The following is a 6,978-nucleotide window of genomic DNA, read 5'->3' on the forward strand; positions in this document are numbered from 1 at the left end:
AGTTCTGGGCTGCTGGGCTGTGTAGGGAGGCTCCCAGTCTGCTGAAATGATGGCTGAATGGGGCTTTGTTAGTTCACACTGCTCTACCTTCCCAACTCTGGGACAATCAGCTGAGGTTGCAGGGAAGGCTAATGTCCACGCCCAGTTTTGTGGTGTGTGCCTGTTATTTGAAGCCCTTCCGTCACACTGGGTTGTCTGGGGCAGCTCTGGGCTATGGGGCTGGTGATGGGCAGGAGTGTTTCCTGTCCACCAGGATGGTGGCTGTGAGCGGACACCCCCCTTTTCTTGGGAAGTTGTGGTGTTTAGTGAATTTTCTCGGCCACTGGATTATTGCGTTTTGTCTCAGAGCTCTCCTAGTTCTGCTCTTGACTTGACCTGCCCAAATTGCAATTCTTTGAAGCTTTCTGTATTGGGCTTCTTAGAGTAATTGTTTTAGTAAAAGAAAAAAGGATAAAAAAAAAAAAAAGGGCCCTCCTCCGAGATCTAGTGGGTTATTGAAATGCTAAGAGACAAAGCAACCAGGGCCATTAAGGAGAGGTCCATAGGGCAGAGAGATCAGCTTTTCTTTGGGATTTGCATATGCACCTCAGGGCCTGAGCTCGGGCCTGAGCTTTGCCCTTCCCCTTTCTATGTTCACCAGAACTCCAAAAATCCTCCGCTTTTATTTTGGAGTTTTTCGTGTTTTTTTTTTCTATGCCTGTCTCCTCTCTGCTGGGCTGGCTGCTCTCAGATTCTCTGGTGTCTGGTCTCCGTCTATCTATGGTTGGAGTTTGGATCAGCAGAATGAGTTTCCGATAAGGGCTGCCACTGCAGTTCTCCCTTCTCCTTCCCGGAGCTGACAGCCCCTCCTCCCACGGGACTGAGTCTGGCAGGGAGGGACGCGGGTCCCCTGGCCGCAAAAACTTACAGATTTCGCTGATCTCAGCAGTTCCACGTTTTCATGAGTGTTGTATGAAGTATGCCCAAAGTCAGATTGCTCTGTGGTGTCCAGTCCATGCAGTTCCTGGCTTTCTACCTACTTTCCTGGAGGAGTAACTAAAACATACAGCTCACCAGTCCGCCATCTTGCCCCGCCTCCCACATTGATTTTTGACAAGGATGCCAAGTCCACTCAGCTAATTGTCCTGGAGCTGGGAAGGCAGAGCTGTGCGAAAAGGGGGAAATTAACATGCCCCATTCAACAATCCTTTCAGCAGGCTGGGAATGCCCCTACATGGCCTGGTGGCCCAGAACTTCCCTTGAGGGATGGCATGCACTTGTGATGTAGCACAACCTTCCCTCAGCAGAAGCCCTAGAAGGGCATGGCTTGGAAGAGGGACCCACTTGGAAATCCCAGGGACCATACACCAATATCAAAGACTTGTGGGTCAGTGGTAGAGACAATCTGTGGTGAGACTGAAATGAAGGTTTAGACTCTTGCAACAGCCTTAAATCTCCAGGAACACCTGGGAGGTTTGATTGTTAAAGCTGCCCTCCCTCTCTAACTGCTCAGACACATGCCCCACATTCAGGGCAGGCAGCACCAACAACACACCCAAGCTCGGTGCACCAATTGGACCCCACAAGAATCAGACCCCCACACACCACAAAGACAAAGTTCAGGAGAACTGACTTGAGGGGAATAGGTGACTCGCAGATGCCATTTGCTGGTTAGTTAAAGTGTACGCCACCAAGCTGTAGATTTGACAAATTAGAATTTGTCTTGGAATAATCCTACATATCCTAAAAGAACCCTATCAAGTAAAGTAAATGTCAAGAGGCCAAAAACAACAGAAAATTTTAAAGCATATGATAAAAGCATATCCATATGGATAACCCAAATCCAAACACCCAAATCCAAACACCCAAATCCAAACACCCAAATCAAAAGATCAGAAGAGACACAGTTCTTGGAGCAATTAATCAAAGACTAAAGACAAACAGGAGAGCATGGCACAGGATATAAAGGACATGAAGAAGAGCATGGCACAGGATATAAAGGACATGAAGAAGACCCTAGAAGAGCATGAAGAAGAAATTGCAAGAATAAATAAAAAAAAGATGATCTTACGGAAATAAAAGAAACTGTTGACCAAATTAAAAAGATTCTGGATACTCATAGTACAAGACTAGTGGAAGCTGAACCATGACTCAGCATCCTCGAGGGCCACAGAACAGAAAATGAAAGAAGAAAAGAAAGAATGGGGAAAAAAATCGAAAAAATCAAAATGCACATCAGGGATATGATAGATAAAATAAAACATCCAAATATAAGACTCACTGGTGTCCCAGAAAGGGAAGAGAAGAGTAAAAGTCTAGAAAGAGTATTCAAAGAAATTGTTGAGGAAAACTTCCCAAACCTTCTACACAATATAAATACACAAAGCATAAATGCCCAGTGAACTCCAAATAGAATAAATCCAAATAAACCCACTCCAAGACATATTCTGATCAGACTGCCAAATACTGAAGAGAAGGAACAAGTTCTAAAAGCAGTGTTCTAGTTTGCTAATGCTGCAGAATGCCAAACACCAGAGATGGATTGGCTTTTATAAAAAGGGGGTTTATTTGGCTACACAGTTACAGTCTTAAGGCCATAAAGTGTCCAAGGTAACACATCAGTAATCGGATACCTTCACTGGAGGATGGCCAATGGCGTCCAGAAAACCTCTGTTAGCTGGGAAGGCACGTGGCTGGCATCTGCTCCATAGTTCTGGTTTCAAAATGGCTTTCTCCCAGGACGTTCCTCTCTAGCAAGCTTGCTCCTCTTCAAAACGTCACTCACAGCTGCACTGAGTTTCCTCTCCTTGAGCCAGCGCATTTATATGGCTCCACCGATCAAGGCCCACCCCAAATGGGTGGGGCCATGCCTCCACGGAAATATCCCATCATTTATCGTCCACAGTTGGGTGGGGCACATCTCCATGCAAACAACCTAATCCAAACGTTCCAACTGAATCTCCACTATTATGTCTGCCCCACAAGATTGCATCAAAGAATATGGCTTTTTCTGGGGGACATAATGCATTCAAACCAGCACAAGCAGCAAGAGAAAAACAAGTCACCACATACAAGTGAAACAACATAAGACTAAGTAGTGACTACTCAGTGGCCACCATGGAGGAGATAAGGCAGTGGCATGACATATTTAAAATTATGAGAGAGAAAAATTTCCAACCAAGAATACTTTATCCAGCAAAGCTCTCCTCCAAATTTGAGGGAGAGCTTAAATTTTTCACAAACAAATGCTGAGAGATTTTGCTAATAAAAGACCTGCCCTACTTCAGATATTAAAGGTAGCCCTACCGACAGAGAAACAAAGAAAGGAGAGAGAGAGATGGAGAAAGGTTCAGTACTAAAGAGATTCAATATTGGTTCATTAAAGGACATTAAGAGAGAGAGGGAAAAAATATATCTGACGAACATAAACCAAAGGATAGGATGGCCGATTCAAGAAATGCCTTCACAGTAATAACATTGAATGTAAATGGATTAAGCTCCCCAATTAAAAGACATAGATTGGCAGAATGGATCAAAAAATAGGAACCATCAATATGCTGCATAGAAGAGACTCATCTTAGACACAGGGACACAAAGAAACTGAAAGTGAAAGGATGGAAAAAATATTTCATGCAAGCTATAGCCAAAAGAAAGCAGGAGTAGCAATATTAATCTCAAATAAAATAGACTTTAAATGCAAGGATGTTAGGAGAGACAAAGAAGGCCACTACATACTAATAAAAGGGGAAATTCAACAAGAAGAAATAACAATCATAAATGTTTATGCACCCAATCATGGTACCACAAAATACCTGAGACAAACACTGGCAAAATTAAAGGATGCAATGGATGTTTCCACAATAATTGTGGGAGACTTCAACACATCACTCCTATAGATAGATCAACCAGACAGAAGACCAATAAGGAAATTGAAAACCTAAACAATCTGATAAATGAATTGGATTTAACAGACATATATAGAACATCACATTCCAAATCACCAGGATACACATTCTTTCCTAGTGATCACGGAATTTTCTCCAGAATAGACCATATGCTGGGACATAAAACAAGCCTCAATAAATTAAAAAAAAATTAAATTATTCAAAGCACATTCTCTGACCACAATGGAATATAATTAGAAGTCAATAACCATCAGAGACTTAGAAAATTAACAAACACCTGGAGGTTAAACAACACACTCCTAAAATAAATGGTTTATAATGTAGAATATAGGGGAAGTAGCAAAAGAGAGCAATTAATAAAGGGGGAACGATAATCCAATAAGAACAGATAAGCTATCGTGGGTAAATTTAACATTCAGGGAATGCCCAGGAATGACTATGGTTTGTTAATTTCTGATGGTTATGGTAGGAACAGGTTCACAGAAATGTTGCTATATTAGGCTATTTTCTTGGGGTTGAGTAGGAACAGGTTGGAAGTAAAGTAGTTATTTTAGGTTAGTTGCCTTTTTCTTACTCCCATAACAAGGGATTAAGTTTGTTTGAAATTTTTTTTTATTGTATATCTTTAAAAATTTTTTTTTTGCTATAGTTAGTTTAAAAAAAAAGTGTTAATTAAGAGTTAATGACAGTCAATGCAATACATGGTACTGGAGTGGATCTGAGAATGGAGGAGAAAAGCTCAAAAGGGGCATAAGGAAAAATTGGAATATAGAATTTAAGCTTTATATCCATATTAATTTTCTTGAATTAACTGCAGTTAAGTTAATGACATAAGTGAATATCCTTGTTTGTAGGAAATGTACATGGAAGTGTTATGAGTTCAAGGAGTATGATATATGCAACCTGCTCTCAAATGTTCAGAAGATGATAAATGGGTAGATAGATAATTGATAGAAAGATAATAGATATAGTTAAAAGTAAGGGGGGAAGGGAGAGAGGAAGGAAGGAAGGAAGCAAGGAAAGAGAAAGAAAGGTACTGCAAAGGTAGCAAAATGTAAAATTGGTAGATACAGATATCGGGGTGGAGGGGTGTTGGACTTCTCTGTATGGGGTTTGTATTGTATTTGCAACTGTCCTATATGTTTGAAATTATTTCAAAATAAAAATTTAAAAAAAAATGCACAACAGGCAGCTCTATTTCGTTGCATCTTGGAGACAGTTGACTGCCTCAGCATGAACCTGAACATCTCTTGCCCTGCCACTGGGTGCCAGAAGCTCATTGAAGTGGATGATGAACACAAACTTTGTAACTTTTTGAGAAGCATATGACCACAGAAGTTGCTGCTGATGCTCTGGTGAAGAGTGGAAGGGTTATGTTGTCCGAATCAGTGGTGGAAATGACAAACAAGGTTTTCCCATGAAACAGGGTATCTTGGCCCATCACCCTATCTGCCTCTTACTGAGTAAGGGGCATTCCTGCTATAGACCAAGGAGAACTGGTGAAAGAAAGTATAAATCTGTTTGGGGCTGCATTGTGGATGCCAATCTGAGTGTTCTCAACCTGGTTATTGTTAAAAAAAAAAAAGGAAAGAAAGATTTTCCTGGACTAATTTATACTACTGTGCCTCATCACCTGGGGTCCAAAAGAGCTAGCAGAATCCAAAAACTTTTCAATCTCTCTAAATAAGATGATGTCTGCCACTATATTGTGAGAAAGCCCATGAACAAAGAACATAAGAAACCCAGGACCAAAGTGCCCAAGATTCAGCATTTTGTTACCCCACATGTCCTGCAACATAGACATCAGCATACTGCCCCGAAGAAACAGCATACTAAGAAAAATAAGGAAGAGGCTGCAGAATACTCTAAACTTTTAGCCAAGAGAATGAAGGAGGCCGAAGAAAAATGCCAGGAACAGAGTGCCAAGAGACAGAGTCTGTCTTCACTGAGAGCTTCTACCTCTAAGTCTGAGTCCAGTCAAAAATAAGATTTTCTAAGAGTAACAAATAGATAAGATCAGACATTTAAAAAAATACACTACAGGCAAACAAAAGCAGATTTGAACAGGATGAGGAAAGAATCAGTGAACTAGAAGACAGGACAATAGAAATCATACAGTCAGAAGAACAAAATAGAGAAATTGGAGCAGTCTCATGGATTTGTGTGACAGCATGAAGCATAGAAACATACACATCATTGATGTCCCAGAAAGAGATGAGTAGGCTAAAGGGGCAGAAAGAATATTTGAGGAAATAGTAGCCGAAAATTTTCCTACTCTAATGAAAGAAATTTCATGTCCAAGAATGTTCATTCTCCAAACAGAATGAACCCTAATAGACCCACTCTGAGACACATACTAATTAGAAAGTCAAATGCCAGAGATAAAGGGAAAATCCTGAAAGCAGCAGGAGAAAAACGATTCATCACATACAAGGGATCCTCAGTAAGACTAGGTCCTGATTTCTCATCAGAAATCATGGAGACAAGAAGGCAGTGTATGATATATTTATGGCACTGAAAGAGAAATACTGTTAGCTTAATTTGCCAGTTTATTTGGTAAAACTGCCCTTCAAAAATGAGGAAGTTTAAATTTGCACAGAGACTGAGAGAGTTTGTCAACAAAATGCCTGCCTTACAAGAATTACTAAAGGGAGTTCTGCAGGTTGAAAGGAAAAGAGATGAGAGAGTAACTTGGAGTAGTGTGAAGAAGGGAAGATCTTCATAAAGGTAACTCAAAGGGTAAATGTAAAACCCAATAATACCGTATCCTGAATATACAGCTCTACTCTTTAATTCATAGTAATCAGATGCAACTGAACAAGAAAAAGGCATATTTCCTGTTAATGGGCACACAAAATATAAAAAGGTAATGTAGGACAAAAATGACATAAAAAGGGGAAACAGGGTATGGGAGCAGAGACATGTATGTTATTAAAGCTAAGTTGGTATTTCTTCAAATTAGTAGCTTATAGATACAGGTTGTGTAATACAAACACAAGGGTAACCATTAAGAATGTATTTAAAATATATACAGAAACAGAAATGAGAAAGAGACCAGTCAGATACATCACAAAAGATTACCTATACAGAAAAG

The 6,978-nt window shown here is 40.3% G+C and overlaps 1 pseudogene; it reads left to right on the forward strand.

Annotated features, from left to right (window-relative positions):
* Nucleotides 1-5,117: 5,117 nt before the first annotated feature.
* LOC119534926 lies at nucleotides 5,118-5,871 on the forward strand (annotated as a pseudogene).
* The last annotated feature ends 1,107 nt before the right edge of the window (nucleotides 5,872-6,978 follow it).

This window comes from Choloepus didactylus, chromosome 5 (genome assembly GCF_015220235.1).
Source record: "Choloepus didactylus isolate mChoDid1 chromosome 5, mChoDid1.pri, whole genome shotgun sequence".
NCBI lineage: Eukaryota > Metazoa > Chordata > Mammalia > Pilosa > Megalonychidae > Choloepus > Choloepus didactylus.